Source organism: Rhinopithecus roxellana, chromosome 15 (genome assembly GCF_007565055.1).
Source record: "Rhinopithecus roxellana isolate Shanxi Qingling chromosome 15, ASM756505v1, whole genome shotgun sequence".
Lineage (NCBI taxonomy): Eukaryota > Metazoa > Chordata > Mammalia > Primates > Cercopithecidae > Rhinopithecus > Rhinopithecus roxellana.
The window spans coordinates 97366706-97385462 of record NC_044563.1 but is presented as its reverse complement, the minus strand read 5'-3'; the positions used below and the strand labels follow the sequence as shown (position 1 = coordinate 97385462).

Sequence of the window (18757 nt, the reverse complement as noted above, 5' to 3'; positions counted from 1 at the left end):
AAAAGAATTACCATAGATAACCGAGTTGAAAAGTACAGAAACCTGAAGATTTTCTCTTTCCTTGGAAGTAGTCTGTTTCTTCTTTATTATGTATCTTTTTTTTTTTTTTTTTTTTTTTTGAGAGAGAGTCTCGCTCTGTTGCCCAGGCTGGACTGCAGCGCTGCAATCTTGGCTCACTGCAACCTCCGCCTCCCGGGTTCAAGCAATTCTCCTGCCTCAGCCTCCTAAGTAGCTGGGACTACAGGCACGTGCCACCACACCCAGCTAATTTTTTGTGCTTTTTTTTAGTAGAGATGGGGTTTCACCATGTTGGCCAGGCTAGTCTCGATCTCTTGACCTCGTGATCGGCCCGCCTCAGCCTCCCAAAGTGCTGGGATTACAGGCGTGAGCCACCGTGCCCGGCCTCCTTTACTTATCTTTTTCCATCTTCCTCAATCCTCTTCTTTTGCCCCTCTTCCTTTTCAATTAAAGGCTGAACTGAAGAATGTTTCCTTTAACCTATTATAAGTAAGTATGTATGTATGTATGTATGTATGCATGTATGTATTGAGACTTTGTTTCTAAAAACAAAACTAAACTAATATTTATGTATTAAGTAACGACTGTGGTACCAGATACTATGCTAGAAGACAAAGGTAAGTGAGATCGACATAGTCCTTACCCTCAAAGGGCTTCAATCTAGTGAGGAAGATAAGCTATTAAATACAATCGCAATTTTTAAAATGCTGCTTACAAAACAATGCATAGCATGATCCTTTTCTGTTAATTAAAGAAAGGTAAAAGTCATGAAAATGGTATTCACCAAACAGACATTCTCAGTCAGGTGAATTATAATGTTAAATGTCTCTTAAAAACAAAACTGGGTTGTTTTTATGGTCACAAGTCTCCTGATTATTTTGTTTATTTGAGGTCAACGAGTCTAGATCAGAAAAAAGGAAACTGCAGCACTAGCAGCAAAAGAATTACTGTAGTTTGTGCCTACTAATACAACCAAAAAATGTAAAAACTTTCAAAAATACAAATATACTGTGTAGAAATAAAATCTTAACTTACTGTCTCCCTTCTAAAAACTCTAAAAGATTGACTGAATCTTTAGAATCTTTCTCACTCCAATTTCCATTCCCTGAATTTCTTTCTCTCAAAGCTATTTATTTCAGTTTACTTTTTGAAATAGAAACAATGACAATTGAACCATTTTGCATGACAAGTATAGGGTATATTTATATATTATATATTTTAAATATATTATAAATATATAAATTAAATATTATATTTATATAACATTCACCAAGAAAAGTCTGGAAGGGGCCTGGCACAGTGGCTCACTCCTGTCTGTAATCCCAGCACGCTGGGAGGCTGAGGCGGGCAGATCACCTGAGGTCAGGAGTTCGAGACCAGCCTGGCCAACAGGGTGAGACCCCATCTCTACTAAAAATACAAAAATTAGTTCAGTGTGGTGGTGGATGCCTGCAGTACCAGCTACTCAGGAGGCTGAGGCAGGAGAATCGCTTGAACATGGGAAGTGGAGGCTGCAGTGAGCAGAGATCACGCTATTGCACTCCAGCCTGGGTGAAAGAGTGAGACTCCATCTCAACAACAACAAAAAAAGTCTGGAAGGAAATAAAATATTGGTGTGGCTAAATAAGTTAAGCAAGAACTAGTAGTAAGAAAATTTCTAGAGAACTAATAGTTAAGTGGTTAAAAAAGAAGAAGAAGAAAGAAAAAGAACAAACTACTTTTAGTTAGCAAGGAATGCAAGTGTTCCTCATGTGACCATAGTGAAATGTATCTTGAGATGAATTATATTTACTTTCAATATAAATTTACTTTCTGATGATTAGTTATGTGATACCCTTGGGATAACTTACCTCTGTCATTTTAGTGCCTTGCTTACAGCAAGTAGCTCAATAAATGTTAGCTCTTTTTAACACAACCATAAAATGTACAACAATCATCTATTGAGCATTTATGGGTGATGTTTAAAAATAACCAGAACAAATACACAAATAAGACAGAAAGGCTTCTATAATGAATTAAGGGCTAAAAGTAAAAACAGAAACACAATTTATTAGATGAAGATTAATTCCTTCTGTAGTTAATAGTCAGACTTAAATATCTGCCATGGCAAATTACAGAAGCTTCTATGAGTGGTTATCACAGATTACAGATTTCAGAGCTGAAAGATAAAAAGATTCATATCATGGCAGAGACTTCTATTTGCTTGCTAATATCCAAATCTTTCCTTCCTTCTCAGTAACAAACGCCCAGTTTTAAAGAGGGCAGCCATGCATTCCGCTACATTTCCCTGTTTTCTTATAGTCTCAGGTTCAGGAATTCTCCTTAAAGGAAGAGGATGCATCTTTCTTCGCCTATGCTTTGCTGCCTAGAACAGGACAGTGATGGTTAGAACTCTGGCAGCTATCTTGGACTTACAAGAACCAGTGCTACAAGAACATCTTAGGGATGACTGATAAAAGAACTGAAAGAAGCTTAAGTCTCTGATGACTTTATAAAGCCACTATACCCATCCTAGAGTGCTATTTCAATTATTATTTTATATAAGAAAGTAAATATTGCATGTTTAAGCCATCTGTGAGTCTGTTTTTGGTTTTTCTTTTTCTGTATTTTGGTGGTGGTGGTAGTGGTAGTCATTTTTCTTTGCAACCAAATGCAATTCTTGAGTACTTACGTTCAGGCAGGTAAATAATTTTTATCTCCTTTTTACAGATGAGACAACTGAGGTCGAGAGAGATAAGATGACTTGCACAATACCAAAATAGTGAAGAGATGGGTCTTGGCTCCTAGCCCAATGTTTTTTCACTAAAAACAGGCTCGTAACACGTTCTAAATGTAAAAAAAAAAAAAAAAAAAAAAAAAAAACAAATAAATAAAAAGACACAAAATTACAAAATTTAGACTTTTTACAGTAGTAACGGTACATGATAATGTATGCATTTGTCACATAATGTGAAAAGTGCCAAATTTTTATGATGTGGAAGGAGACTAAATTATATCATATTCCAGTAAGGAAGGGAGAAAGATACGTGAAATAAACAGAATCAAAACCAGAATAAACAAAGATGTTGGCCAGGCACAGTGGCTCCTGCTTGTAATCCCAGCACTTTGGGAGGACAAGGAGGAGAGATCACCTGAGGTCAGGAGTTCAAGATCAGCCTGCCCAATGTGGTGAAACCCCATCTCTACTAAACAAATACAAAAATCAGTCGGGCACAGTGGCAGGTGCCTGTAGTTCCAGCTATTCAAGAGGCTTAGGCACAAGAATCTCTTGAACCTGGGAAGCAGAGGTTGCAGTGAACCGAAATGATGCCACTGCACTCTAGCCTGGGTGACAGAGTGAGACTCTGTCTTGGGAAAAAAAAAAAAAAAGATATTGATTTATTATTCCCAAATTTTACTGTATTCCTCCCCTCCTGAATAACTAAGAGGAATTCAGATTAAAAACTTATTTTTTTCAGCAATGAGACTTCAAGATATAGGGCAACTTTTCCTGTTAAATCCTTAACTGGAATTTTTCTTTACTCTTACCACCACTTTAAAAAAATTAACTTTGTTCCTAGTTTGTCACAGAGATCAATAATAAGATGAAATATCTCAAATTCTTTTTTGAAACTCCATAAAATAACATGTAAAACACAAAGCAGCTCATGTGCAAACTCGTTAGTGAACATAAGCAGTTATTTCTAAGTAGTCTGTTAAAAAAAGCAAATAAAATATTTTCAAATTTTAAGGACACAGGTATTTCTTTTTTTATATATGGTATATTTAACATAAAATAATCTATGCAGGAGAGTAATCATATGCATGTTGTATTCTGGAAAGGTATATGACTTTTATTGACACAACATGGTAAAAAATAAATACACAAACAGCAGATCAAATCCTAACTTCCCCTATTTACTTGCAAGCTACTTCTTGCCTCTGAGTCTTGATTTTCCTACCTAGAAAATTGAGCTCATACCTCTTCACAGGTTTGTTGACAGGAGGAAAACAAGAATGAATACAAAGTAACCAGCACAGTGCACAACAATGGTAATTGCTCAATAAATATTAATGCCTTTCTTGTCTTGAAAAGGAAACAAAGAAATATGAAAATCTGTCTGTAAACACCCAAAGTGGTAGAACTTAAAAAGTAAGACCAGGTTGGGCGTGGTGGCTCACACCTATAATCCCAGCACTTTAAAAGGCTGAGCCGGGTGGATCACTTGAGCGCAGGAGTTCAAAACAAGCTTGGGCAACATGGTGAAACCCCGCCTCTACAAAAAAAATCAAAAAATTAGCTGGGTGTGGTGGTGTGCACCTGTAGTCCCAGCTACTCAGGAAGCTGAGATGGGAGGATTGCTTGAGCCCAGGAGATCAAGGCTGCAGTGAGCCATTCATACCACTGTACTCCAGCCTGGATGACAGAGAAAGATCCTGTCTTAAAAAAAAGTAAAAAAACAAAACAAAAAGCAAGCAAGACCAGTTTGACATACAACTTTAAAAGTCGTTTTAGTTTTTGTTTTTGTTTTTTGAGACAGGGTCTGACTCTATCACCCAGGCTGGAGAGCAGAGGCGCTATCTCGGCTCATTAAAACCTCCAACTGGGTGCGGTGGCTCACGCCTGTAATCCCGGCACTTTGGGAGGCGGAGGTTGGCGGATCACAAGGTCAGGAGATCAAGACCATCCTGGCTAACATGGTGAAACCCCATCTCCACTAAAAATACAAAAAATTAGCCGGGCGTAGTGACGGGCGCCTGTAGTCCCAGCTACTAGGGAGGCTGAGGCAGAAGAATCACCTGAACCTGAGAGGCAGAGCTTGCAATGAGCCGAGATCGCGCCACTGCACTCCAGCCTAGGCGATAGAGGGAGACTCCATCTTAAAAAAAAAAAAAAAAACAAACACCTCCACCTCCCAGGCTCAAGCCATCCTTCCACCTCAGCCTCCAGAGTAGCTGGGACTACAGGCACACACCACCACGCCTGGCTAGTTTTTAAAATTTTTGGTAGAGATGGGCTTTCACCATGTTGCCCAGGCTGGTCTCAAACCTGTGAGCCAAGTGATCTGCCCACCTTAGCCTCCCAAAGCCTGGAATTACAGGCGTGAGTCATCATGCCTGGCCTTACGGTCATTTTTGAAAGGCCACACTGCCAGAACCAAAGTCCTGACACAGTTATAGGCCAATGACAGCAATGCATCCAACATAATCTCTTCCAGTCTTAAATCAGAACTGTAGCAAGAGACTCAGGCTTCCTTCTCTAAGGCACTACCTTGTGCTAGGAAATGTGGATTGCTTCTTCTTACTATCAATGTTACAAATCTAACGATAAAACAGGGTAGGGTGAAGAAAAATAAACGGCTTTTGAGTTTCTCCATAGCACCAGTGTCAAGGGCCACAGACAGCCTGGTGCTCACCTCTATTTTCCCTTCGAAAATGAAAGTCAATGGGAAAGTGAGGTTCAAATAAAATATCAAGTGTATGACCAGCTGAGCTGGACTACAGCTTTTCCCTGACCAAGACATTAGTATAGATCTTAGAGCCTCTGTTGTCTACATCTGTAAAAAAGGACACTTACCAAGGAAACTATTTTATCTCCTTTTTTCCAGTCTTAACAATGGGTTGGAGTATCCTAGATTATAGGCTTATGAAAAACAGATCTGTATCACTCAATAAACATATTATTAAAATTATAATCTCTTTATTATTTACATATACTGTACTTCAGATAATTAAAATACACTGCCAAAAAAAAAAAACTCTGCCAAGGCCAGGTGTAGTGGCTCACGCCTGTAATTCCAGCACTTTGGGAGGCCGAGGCAGGCAGATTGCTTGAGCCTAGAAGTTTGAGACCAGCCTGGACAACATGGTGAGGCCTCTTCTCTATAAAAAAAAAAACACTTAAAAATGAGCAGGGTGTGGTGGCATGCACCTTTAGTCCTAGCTACTCAGGAGACTGAGGTAGGAGGATCACTTGAGCCTGGCAGTTACAGCCTGCAGTAAGCCATGATCACACCACTGCACGCCAGCCAGCCTGGGAAACAGAGCAAGGCCCTGATTCAAAAGATAAAAATAAAAAAAAATTAAAAAAAGCTCTGCCAAAAATAAAATCAAGTAACTACTATCTGAACTTCTATTAGGCTGCTTTAGGATTTTAGAATCAGAGAATTCTAAGATCAGAAATAATCTTGGAGGTAAAGTAGTCCTCCCTAATCTGCGATTTCACTTTCTGCAGTTTCAATTACCTAAGGTAAAACAAGATATTTTGAAAGATCACATTCATATAACTTTGATTACAGTGTATTATTATTATTTATTCATTTTATTATTATATATGTATAGCAAAAAACATAGCGTATATAAGGTTTGGTACTATCTGTAGTTTCAGGCATCCATTGGGACCCTTGGAACATATCCCTCTAGGACAAAGGAGGACTACTGTAATCTCATTCAGCCCTACTTTTATAAAAGGTTATAAATACAGAAGGAAGTTAACTGACTTTGGCCAAGTTCATTTGGCAGAGCCCGTACTGGAATCTGGCCACGAAATTCTAACTAAATATACTTTTCACCACATCATGGTTGTAAAAAAAGTTTTGATTGAAAATAATTAAAATGATTGAAGTTTTTCCTTGAATAAATTATTTGAAATGGTTAGTAGCCTGTTTTTTGTTTTGTTTTTGAGACATAGTTTTTCTCTAGTTGCCCAGACTGGAGTGCAATAGCGCGATCTCGGCTCACTGCAACCTCTGCCTCTCGGGTTCAAGCAGCCTGCCTCAGCCTCCTGAGTAGTTGGGATTACAGGTGCCCGCCACCATGTCCGGCTAATTTTTGTATTTTTAGTAGAGATGGGGTTTCACCATGTTGGCCAGGTTGGTCTCGAACTCCTGGACTCAAGTGATCCACCCGCCTCAGCCTCCCAAAGTGCTGGGATTACAGACATTAGCCACCATGTCTGGCCTAAAGGATTATTTTCAATACATTTTTAAATCCTGCACTTGATTCTGCCAGCAACCTACTACTCAGAAAGGTATTTTGTAGACCCCAGCCTTCAAAAGGGTCCTTAGAAAGTGGAAAGCAATTTCAATATTATTCTAAGTAATGCAAAATTAGTTTAGTATGTGTTCAGAGCTTCATAACATACCCCAAAACAGACATCTGAATTGATGTTATTGATATTAGTGCCCATAATTAACAGTGTTTTGAAAAGTACCCTAATTGTCTTAATTGTGCATTTTATCTCAACTGTTTTTCACAGAGCACAAACCAACTTGGCAAAAAGCATGCTGAAAGGATATATACAAAATGTGTGATATGAACAATATGTACGTACCTTGGGATAGCAAAGAAAGGTAAACACAACACAGACAGATTCGACTCTTAGAAGATGGGTCAGCCAGGCACGGTGGCTCACGTCTGGTAATCCCAGCACTCTGGAAGGCCAAGGCGGGTGGATCACCTGAGGTCAGGAGTTCGAGACCAGCCTGGCCAACACGGTGAAACCCCGTCTCTAATAAAAATACAAAAAATTAGCTGGCTGTGGTGGTGGGTCCCTGTAATCCCAGCTACTCGATGGTCTGAGGCAGAAGAATCCCTTTAATCCGGGAGGTGGAGGTTGCAGTGAGCCGAGATTGGGCCATTGCACTCCAGCCTGGATGACAGAGTAAGACTCCGTCTCAAAAAAAAAAAAGAAAAAAAGAAAAAAAAATGGGTAAAATTTGGATAGACAGAGAAGGGCATGAGTAAACACATGGAGACAGAAATAAATTTTTGACTCCTTTAAATTTCTAAAATTGTCTAGTTAAAAAAAAAAAAAATTGACCCCCTACTACAAAGGTAGATGAGATCACGGAGAGCCTGAAGACCATGATGAGAAATGGAAGTTTTCATGTTCATCCTAATTATGACAGTGATATTATTTGAGATTTTATTTCTAATTCTAGATTTCCAAAATTTTAATTTTTGACCCTATTAGCTCAGGAAGATTTGTGGAAATATTTGTTCAACATTTGTTGAACTTATTCAAGTCTCAAAAAACAAGAACATTCCTTAAAGCATCTCTCTCATCAATTCTTTAAACTTTCCCATAAGGAAAGTCCACAATCTCCCTCAAACAAAATTCACTATCAGAAATATTTGCATTTAATCTGCCCCTAGTTTTAAACCAAGGTAATAACTTTTAGTGTTCATACTCGTCCATGAATTTAACAGAGCCTTAGTAGCAGACTTAGATGGTAGCACTAGCTTGTTCAATTGCTTAAAATGTACATTATTCAATTTAGGAGTTTAGTGGACACAGAATTTCAAGAGGTTCTGTCTCTCAAAAATCATAATGGTTCCTGTTCATTTTCATTCCCTCATATTCTCTCTCTCTTTCCCTCTTTCCCTCTCTCTCCTAGCCATTTGATACTGCAAAATAATTGTCATCTACGACCGTTGCAAACAGCAACCACAGTAACCACATTTGCTCACTGAGTTAGCACTTAGCAGGTGCAAAAAGGAAGTACTCTATTTCTCATCTCCTAAAACCAAAAGGGTTCATCTCGTAACTAATTTGTCACTTAAGGGAAAAGGATATCACGACTGATACTAACTTTCTCCTAAGTGTCAGAGGTTGCCGGCTTAACCAGACCGGAGAAGAGCAGGATCCCCGGGCCTAGCTTTGCTCAGCGGCGCAGGGAAGCATCGCCTGGAATTGGTGGGTGTCCCTCCTCACTAGTGGGCACCCGCTCGCCCAGCGACCTGCCCAGACTCGACGGGACCCCGCTAGGGTCTCGGCTCGGCACCTACCCTCTCCTGCTCCCCGCCAGGAGCCACCCACCCTCCTCGACCCCGAAGAAAGCTCGCGTGCCCTGCTGCGAGTGGAGTAGAAGGAACCCAGAGCTCCGGCTGGCGCTGGGAGCCCCCTCCCCGCCGCTGCCCCGCCCACTGCACGGCCCCCGCCACCCTCACTGCTCTGGCAAGGCAGGCGAAGACCTGAGCCTTATCTCCGGACCCCCTCACCCCCCAACCTCCCGCTGCGCTGCTCCGCACCGACCGCGCGGCCACCGGCCTTACCTGGCCGGGTCTCGGTGAGCGAGGCTGCGCCTGCTGCTTGCTTCCAGCGCACAAACCTGTCCTCCAGCCCCCAGCCCACCGCTCCGCTCTGCCCCTCCTCCCGCCGCGCGTGCCCGCCTCCTGGCTGCCATGGCGACAGTTCCCACACCCTGCCGCCGCTGATTGGTCCGGTTCGGGATTGCTGACGACGCCGATTGGCAGGAGCAGGGACACAGCCGCTCCGTGGAGCCTGGAGGCGGGCGGTGGGGGAGCGCCGAAACTATGGAGCCTGCGGGGAGGCTGAGCCAGGAGGGACGTGGCGCTCTGAGATGCGGGCTCGGGAGGCCGCGCCTCTTCCTTCCCTAGCTTTCCCGGAGAAGCCTGTGGAGCAGGACTTGGGCGGGTGAGGTGCCGTCTCGAGACCCGGGCAGAGCCCCAGGGATCGCCTCTCCCTTGGCCGCTGGCCTGCGCCTGCAGCGCCCACGCGGGTCAGAGAATGGCTGTCAGGCCCATTCTCGCCCACAGGCCTCGCTCGGCTCTGACACCCCGGTCCTCCGCCTTGGCGGGAATCTTACCGGCATTTGTAACCGCACCCACCCCCGTTATGCTGGGCCCTCGGTCACTGTGGTTTAACTGTTATTTACCCCACATTTTCTCTCGTCGATTCGCAGACAGCTCTTTCCTCTGCATCCTCCCCCAGAGAACAGACATCTACTCCAAACCCCTCATTTTAAAGATGGGGAAACTGAGGCTCAAAGATGCACATGGGTAGCTTGAGGTTTCCAGAAGCTTTTGGAGCCACAGGCTGTTTACGAAGTTTCATTCTGCCAATTAGTTTTTTTCACCTGAAAAATTGGTATCATATACCTTAGGGTTATTCACGAAGATTGAATGAGATAACATTGCCAGGAAAACAATACAGGCCAGGCACGGTGACTCACCCTGTAATCCCAGCACTTTGGGAGGCCAAGGCAGGAGGATGGCTTGAGCTCAAAAATTTGAGACCAATCTGGACAACAGTGAGATCCCATCTCTACAATAATATTTTTTTCTTTTTTATCCTTACCACAACGATGTTTCAGTCTGAAGAAAATATTTAAAAATTTGCCAGGCGCTGGGTCACACATCTGTACTACTCAGGAGATGGAGGCGGGAGGATCACTTGAGCTCAGAAGGCCGAAGGTGCAGTGAACCATGATCATTGTGCCACAGAGTGAGACCCTGTCTCAAACAAACAAACAAACAAAAAACACATACACAGTACAGAATCTGCCACATAGTGTGTCAGCAATGAAAGCTTCTGTTATCTGGAAGTATTACCAGGCAGATTGCCTCTGTTGCACAACTGGACTCTGTGTGCCCCTAACTGTATGATTTGCAAGTTATTTAAGTGCTCTGTGCCTCCATGTCCTTGTCTGTAAAATGAAGATAATAATAGTACCCTCCTACTTACAGCATAGCAAATTAATTTAAAAAGTGACTGGCACATTGTAAATTTTCAATAAATGTTAATTATTCTCAGAGTAGTGGCTGAGCTGGGACTATAACTTAGGTCTCTGGATTTCAACCCAATCGTATTTATTTATTTATTTAGAGACAGGGTCTCCCTCTGTTGCCCAGGCTGGAGTGGAGTGGCACAATCTCAGCTCACTGCAGCCTCAACCTCGCAGTCTCAAGCAATCCTCCTACCTCAGCCTCCCAAATAGCTGGGACTACAAGTGCACACCACCATGCCTAGCTAATTTTTTGGCATTTTTTGTAGAGATGGATTTTTGCCATGTTTTCCAGGCTGGTCTCAAAGTCCTGGACTCAAGTGATCTGCCCGCGTCAGCCTCCCAAAGGTTAGAGGTGTGAACCACCACACCTGGCCTCAATTATCTTTACTAACACTTCTCATCCACATACATAGATCAGTACCTCAAGGTTAAGCTCCATTTTGAGGTTCAGGAGAAGAGGACCCTTGTCCATTTTATTTATCCTTTTTGAAGTTCAGGAGAAGACTACACTTGTCCATTTTATTTAAATCAAGATCTTAATCTATCTGCCTTATCATCATGAAAGTCCAAGAATGTTGTGGCACTACCTCAGCTGAAGGGTTAAGCCCAAAGGCAAATGTAAGGAAATAGTCATATTCGGCTGTAATGGATAAATTGAAGAGTAAAGGCACTAGAGAAGAAAGGATATTCAGGAGGATATTCAGGTTAGCGGTATAGGAAAACTAAATTTCAATTTGAAAAACATGGGAAATTTTATTATCTAGGTATTGTTATAATATAATTAGTAACCATTGGTGGTGTCAGATCAGAAGACCATACCACATCCTAACACTACAAAACACTAGAACTAGACTGTAAACACACTGAAGGCAGGAACTATCTTGTGCATGTTTATTAGCTATTATCTAGCACAGATGAACACACAGTGCCTGAATTAGGCATTAAAACTTAGGATAGGCCAGGCAGGTAGGTGGCTCACACCTGTAATCCCAACACCTTGGGAGGCTGAGGTGGGCAGATCACTTGAGGTCAGGAGTTTGAGACCAGCCTGGCCAACATGGTAAAACTTTCTTGTCTCTACTAAAAATACTAACATGGTGAAACCCCGTCTCTGCTAAAAATAGCTAAGTGTGGTGGTGCACGCTTGTAATCCCAGCTACTTGAGAGGCTAAGGCAGGAGGATCACTTGAATCAAGGAGGTGGAGGTTGCAATGAGCCGAGATTGCACCACTGCACTCCAGCCTGGACAACAGAGCAAGACCCTGTCTCAAAAAAAAAAAAAAAGACCTGTGTTGGGCCCAGTGGCATACACCTGTAGTCTCAGATACTCAGGAGGCTGAGGCAGGAGAATAGCTGGAAACCAGTTCTGGGCTGTAGTGTGCTATGACACCTGGGTGTCTGCACTGTTTGACATTAATGGGGTGAACTTGGCTGGGCACGGTGGCTCACACGTGTAATCCCAGCACTTTGTGAGGCTGAAGCCGGCAGATCATCTGAGGTCAGGAGTTCAAGACCAGCCTGACCAACATGGCGAAACTCCATCTCTACTAAAAATACAAAAATTATCCAGGCATGGTGGCACATGCCTGTAATCCTAGACACTTGGGAGGCTGAGGAGTATGGCTTGAACCTGGGAGGCAGAAGTTGCAGTGAGCACTGTTGAGATTGCACTGTTGCACTCCAGCCTGGGTGATAAGAGTGACACTCTGCCTCAAAACAAACAAACAAAAAAGTGTGAACTCCTAGGAGCAGGAGACTGATGCAGAGCAGGAAAGCCCCAAAATTGAGGGTTCTTGGCTTCACCCAGGAAAGAATTCAAGGGTGAGCTGGTGGTGTTAAACAGCAACTTTTATTGAAGCAGCAGTACACGGCAGCAGCAGAGGTACTACTCCTTGCAGAGTAGGGCTACCCTGTAGGCAGTGTGCCCAGAGCAGCAACTCAGAGGCAGTTCTGCATTTCTGTTTATACTGATTTTATTTTATTTTTATTTTTATTTTATTTATTTTTTATTTATTTATTGAGACAGAGTCTCACTTTGTCACCCAGGCTGGAGTGCACTGGTACAGTCTCAGCTCACTACAACCTCCACCTCCCAGGTTCAAGCGATTCTCCTGCTTCAGCCTCCTGAGTAGCTGGGATTACAGGCACCCACCACCACGCCCGGATAATTTCTGTATTTTCAGTAGACACAGGGTTTCACCATGTTGGTCAGGCTGGTCTCAAACTCCTGACCTCAAACAATCCACCCACCTCGGCCTCCCAAAGTGCTGGGATTCTAGGCATGAGCCACTGCATCTCGCCCTATACCCACTTTTAACTATATTTCAACTTAATGGGCAGTTTATGCAGAAATTTCTAGAATGAGGGTGGTATCCTTCAGGTTGTCAGGTCATTGCCACAGAAAGGGGCTATAACTTCAGGGTGTTGCCATGGCAATGGTAAATTGACATGGCACACTGGTGGGCATGTCTTATGGGGAGGTGCTTCTGCTACAAACCTGTTTCAGCTAGTCCTCAATTTGGTCCGGTGTCCAAGCTCTGCCTCCAGAGTTGAGTTCTGCCTCCCGCCTCAGTACCACAGGTTGCCTAAGGAGGCGTAAACAGGTCCAGGTTGGAAACAGAGCAGGTCAGAAACTCCTTTGCTGATCAGTAGTGGGATCACACCTGTGAACAGCCACTGTGTTTCGGCCTGGGCAACATAGCAAGACCCTGTCTTGCCTAAAACAGTTCATTTGTGTGCACAATTAGAAAAAGCTGCTTTTAGAACCAGATAAATTGAATGGGAGACTTTCTTTATGTTTGTCCTGGTTTCAGTCAACTAAAACCCTTTTTTTCCCCCTTTTAGAGATAGGGTCTCACTATGTTGCCCAGTTAGTCTCGGACTCCTGGCATCAAGCAGTCCTCCCACCTCAGCCTCCCAAAATGCTGGGATTACAGGCATGAGTCACTGCACCTGGCCTACGCCTGTCTCTACAAAAAGAACTTTTTTAAAATTAGCTGGGAAAGAATCCACAGACCCTTTGAAAGATGCAGCAGGCTGCAGCCTACTCTGTGAGACAGGTGAAAAACTGTAAGTTCCCATAGTGTGAGAGGGGGAGAGTCTTCCTCCAAGCACACATTCCTACCAGGGAATCTGAAAATCTAGTCCACAGGAGAAGGCTTCAACCCTACCCAGAGCTGGAATGGATTTAGGGAGTGGTGTGAAATAAATAAACGTAGAAGCAGTAATGGGAAGTGCCTTGTAGGCATTCCCAGTCTCCACCATGAAACGAGGGAAGCCATTCCTGACTGTATCTTACAGGGGCCCTCGGGGAAGTCAAACTCAGGGAGGGGTCACAGGGTGAAAGAAGCTCCCAACTGAATTTTATGATATAATCTGGAGTGGGGGTGAACTCCCTTGAGCAGAAACCAGGGGGCAAGCGAGAAGTGTGCAGGAGACACAAGCATACATGCTGGGTGCTCAGCCTTACCAGCAGATAGGAAAGGGCATGACCTGAAAGCTGTGGTTTCAGGTCACAGTGTGCACAGACTGCCTGGATCTAAACTCAGTGCTGTTAGCCGGGCACTGAGGGATCAAGACCAGCCTTGCCAACTGCATGGGAGCTGGGTGAGGCTTGCTGCTGCCTGCTACTCCCCACTCCCTTTGTGAACTCATGTGTGGCAGAGGCAGTTATACTCCCTTCTGGAACAAATGGAAACACATCCCACAACACTGCCAAAAGCAATCTACAGATTCCATACAATTCCCATCAAAATACCATCATCATTCTTCACAGAACTGGAGAAAACAATCCTAAAATTCATATGGAACAAGAGAAGAGCCGCATAGCCAAAGCAAAACTAAGCAAAAAGAACAAATCTGGAGGCATCACATTACCCAACTTCAAACTATACTACAAAACTACAGTTACCATGGTGGCCTTCGCCTGTAATCCTAGCACTTTGGGAGGCCAAGGCGGGTGGATCCCCTGAGGTCAGGAGTTTGAGACCAGCCTGGCCAACATGGTGAAACCCTGTCTCTACTAAAAATACAAAAATTAGCCGGGTGTGGTGGCAGGCGCCTGTAATCCCAGCTACTTGAGAGGCTAAGGCAGGAGAATCGTTTGAACCCAGGAGGTGGAGGTTGCAGTGAGCTGAGATCGTGCCATTGCACTCTAGCCTGGGGGACAAGAGTGAGACTTTGTCTCAAAAAAAAAAAAAAGACTATAGTTACCAAAACAGTATGGTACTGATATAAAAACAGGAACATAGACCAGTGGAATAGAATAGAGAAAAATGGCCAGCCATAATGGCTCACATCTGTAATTCTAGCAGTTTGGGAGGCTGAGGCTGGTGGATCACTTGAGGCCAGGAGGTCAAGACCAGCCTGGCCAGCATGGTGAAACCCTATTTCTACTAAAAGTACAAAAATTAGCTGGGTGTGGTGGTGGATGCCTGTACTCCCAGCTACTGGGGAGGTTGTGGTGGGACAATTGCTTGAACCCGAGAGGCAAAGGTTGCAGTGAGCTGAGATCACACCACTGCACTCCAGCCTGGGTGACAGAGTGAGACCCTGCCTCAAAAAAAAAAAAAGAAAAAAAAAGTCAAAAAACAATAGATGTTGGCATGGATGTGGTGAAAAGGGAACACTTTTACACTGCTGTTGGGAATGTAAATTAGTACAACCTCTATGGAAAACAGTATGGAGATTCCTCAAATAACTGAAAGTAGAACTGCCATTCAATTCAGCAATCCCACTATTGGGTATCTACCTGAAGGGAAAGAAGTCATCATATGAAAAAGATACTTGCACATGCATGTTTACAGCAGCACAATTCTCAAGTGCAAAGACATGGAATGAACCTAAGTGCCCAGCAACCAACAAGTGCGTAAAGAAAACGTGTTATATATACATTATGGAACACTACTGATTCATAAAACGGAACAAAATAATGTATTTTGCACCAACTTGGATGGAGCTAGAGGCCATTATTCCAAGTGAAGTAACTCAGGAATGGAAAACCAATTATCATATGTTCTCACTTATAAGTGGGAGCTAAGCTATGGGGACACAAAGGTAGAATGATGTAATAGACTTTGGGGACTCAGAAGGAAAGGTTGGGAGAAGGGTGAGGAATAAAAGACTACATATTGGGTACAGTGTATACTGCTGGAGGACCGGGTGCACTGAGATCTCAGAAATTACCACGGAAGAACTTATCCATGTAACCAAAACCTACCTGCACCCCAAAAACTATTGAAATAAAACACTTTCAAAGATTAAAAAATGGCCAGGCACAGTGGCTCATGCCTATAATCCCAGCACTTTGGGAGGCCAAGGCGGGCAGATCACCTGAGGTCAGGAATTAAAGACCAGCCTGGCCAACATGGTGAAACCCTGTCTCTACTTCAAATACAAAAAAATTAGCTGGGCATGGTAGTGCACACCTGTAGCCCCAGCTATTTGGGAGGCTGAGGCAGGAGAATCGCTTGAACCCGGGAGGCTGAGGTTGCAGTGAGCCGAGATCATGCCACTGCACACTCCAGCCTGGGCAACAGAGTGAGACTCTGTCCAAAAAAAAAAAGGAAGGGAAGGGGAGGGGAGCGGAGGGGAGGGGAGGAAAGGAAAGGAAAGGAAAGAAAGAAAAGAAAAAGAAATACCACCTTGCAGAATAAATAAAACCCCAGCATTGAAAGTCTTGCTGCTAGGAACAACGGATGCTTTGGAAGCACCACCCTTTGTGCTTTGTTGGGGGAAACCAGTTATGTGGAAGCACTTGTGGATACTCAAGAGTGTGCATGGGAAGGAACGAGTGTAACATGGGCAGGGCAGGGACCAGTGGACTTTTTGTAAGCTTTCAGCTCAATAAAATGAACCTATGTGGTAAAATAATAACAATAAGTAAAGCTAAAACTTGAAGGTTTAGCACTGACAGAGAATCTCCTGGTGGGAAAGAGGTCTAAAGAACATGGGTCAGACTCGGTGGCTCACACCTGTAATCCCAGCACTTTGGGAGGTGGAGGCAGGTGGATCAGTTGAGGTCAGGAGTTTGAAAGCAGCCTGACCAACATGGTGAAACCCCATTTCTTTTTTTTTTTTTGAGATGGAGTCTCGCTCTGTCACCCAGGCTAGAGTGCAGTGGCCGGATCTCAGCTCACTACAAGCTCCGCCTCCCGGGTTCACGCCATTCTCCTGCCTCAGCCTCCAGAGTAGCTGGGACTACAGGCGCCCGCCACCTCGCCCGGCTAGTTTTTTTGTATTTTTTAGTAGCGACGGGGTTTCACCGTGTTAGCCAGGATGGTCTTGATCTCCTGACCTCGTGATCTGCCCGTCTCGGCCTCCCAAAGTGCTGGGATTACAGGCTTGAGCCACCGCGCCCGGCCGTGAAACCCCATTTCTACTAAAAATACAAAAAAAAAAAAAAAAAAAAAAAATTAGTGGGATGTGGTGGTGCATGTCTGTAATCCCAACTACTCAGGAGGCTAAGGCAGGAGACTCGCTTGAACTCAGGACATGGAAGTTGCAGTGAGCCAAGTTCATGCCATTGCACTCCAGCCTGGACAAGAGAGTGAGATTCTGTCTCAAAAAAAAAAAAAAAAAAAAAAAAAGGCAGCAACAACAACAAAACCATAGTCACTACCTTGTATATTCCAACTGTTCTATAATACTAATTAAGACAAAAAAAAAAAAAAAAGAACATAGTCACTACCTTGGACAAGGGAAAATACATAAGCTTTAGCATCAGAATTGGACCCCAACCCTGGCTCTACTGCTTATTACATGTGCCTGGTTTTGAGTTAGTTCCCTAACTCTAGGCCAGGTGCATTTTCTAGCAGAGTAGTTGTTCAAGTCTGGAAAGAGTGAATCTAGGCGGTATAGTGGTTAAGAGTATGAACAATGAAACCTGTCCACCTGGATTAAAAACCCAGCTCCATTCATACTAGCTAATGGCCTCCAGCAAGGCACTTAACCCCTCTCTTTAAAGCACAGCTTTCCCACTTGTAAAATGCAAGCAACAATAGTTCAAGCCTCATATAGTTGTGGTAAGGATTAAATGAGTTTATATTTGTAAAGCAGAGGGTGCCCAGCGCAAAGTGCTTTATTAATGTCTAATAATATATTGGTCCCCATTTCCCAACCTATAACCTGGGGATAATAATGCTGAACTAATTGTAAAGATTCCAATGATACATGTAAAGTGCTAGAAAGGTGGCCAGATGCGATGGCTTACGCCTGTAATTCCAGCACTTTGGGAGGCCGAGGCAGGCAGATCACCTGAGGTCAAGAGTTGGAGACCAGCCTGGCCAACATGGTGAAACCCGGTCTCTACTAAAAACACAAAAGTTAGCCGGGCGTGGTGGTGAGCACCTGTAGTCCCAGCTATTCAGGAGGCTGAGATAGGAGAATTGCTTGAACATGGGAGGCAGAGGTTTCAGTGAGCCGAGATCGCCCCACTACACTCCAGCCTGGGCCACAAGAGCGAACAAAACAAAGAAACACCAAAACAGAGCAAAACAAACACCAAAAATAAAAAATAAAAAACCCAAAATAAATAAATAAATAAATAAAAATAAAGTCCTAGTGAGGAGATGTCCAGTAGCTTTTATTTCTGTTCCCCACCTCGCCCCTACTTCTGCCCTGTTACCTTGGAAATCCTGTCTGATTACTGCTACCTCTGCCTTCAAGTTGTCTCTTGCTCAGCTTGGTGTAAGTAATTGATTCCTTGATTTCCTTGATTTCAAGAGATTTCTTGATTTCCTTTGGCTCAGCTGAGAAACTCAAAATGTGTTTGCTGGAGGCCAGAAGAAAATAAAAGTGAAACAACCCCAGAGAACCAGCTGACGCGAACCCTGACCCATATTACATCTCTTGCTACTCTAGGGTGAAAACAACGGTTTCGAGGAGATTCTGGTTTTCTAAGACTTCAGTTCCCTTCTTACTTCCTCTTTTAGGACCCTGCAGAACATCAACTGGCCAATTACTTACAAAATCAAATTCTTCATTGTGTTAAGAAAAGGGAAGAGGGGCTGAGTGCGGTGGCTCACGCCTGTAATCCCAGCACTTTAGCAGGCCGAGGCGGGCAGATCAAGACCAGCCTGGCCAGCATGGTGAAACTGCGTCTCTACTAAAAATACAAAGATTAGCCGGACATGGTGGCACATGCCTGTAATCCCAGCCACTCGGGAGGCTGAAGCAGGAGAATCACTTGAACCCAGAAGGCAGAGATTGCAGTGAGCCAAAATCGCATC

The 18757-nt window shown here is 43.7% G+C and overlaps 1 protein-coding gene across 5 annotated transcripts in view; it reads right to left on the bottom strand.

Annotated features, from left to right (window-relative positions):
• The window catches only part of NUCB2 (nucleobindin 2), a 79199-nt gene extending 60904 nt beyond the window's left edge, over window positions 1-18295 (bottom strand). For 2 of the 5 annotated variants that reach the window (XM_030917522.1, XM_030917521.1), the window contains exons 1-2: window positions 9055-9188; window positions 2690-2844 (exon numbers count right to left, since the gene is read on the bottom strand). The gene's annotated coding sequence lies outside the window, so the exon portion shown is untranslated. Of the gene's footprint in view, window positions 1-2689; window positions 2845-9054; window positions 9189-10099; window positions 10255-13026; window positions 13193-18153 lie in introns of those variants that run through there. The other 3 variants (XM_030917519.1, XM_030917520.1, XM_010370135.2) reach the window with 3 other exon arrangements.
• Between the last annotated feature and the right edge of the window lie 462 nt (window positions 18296-18757).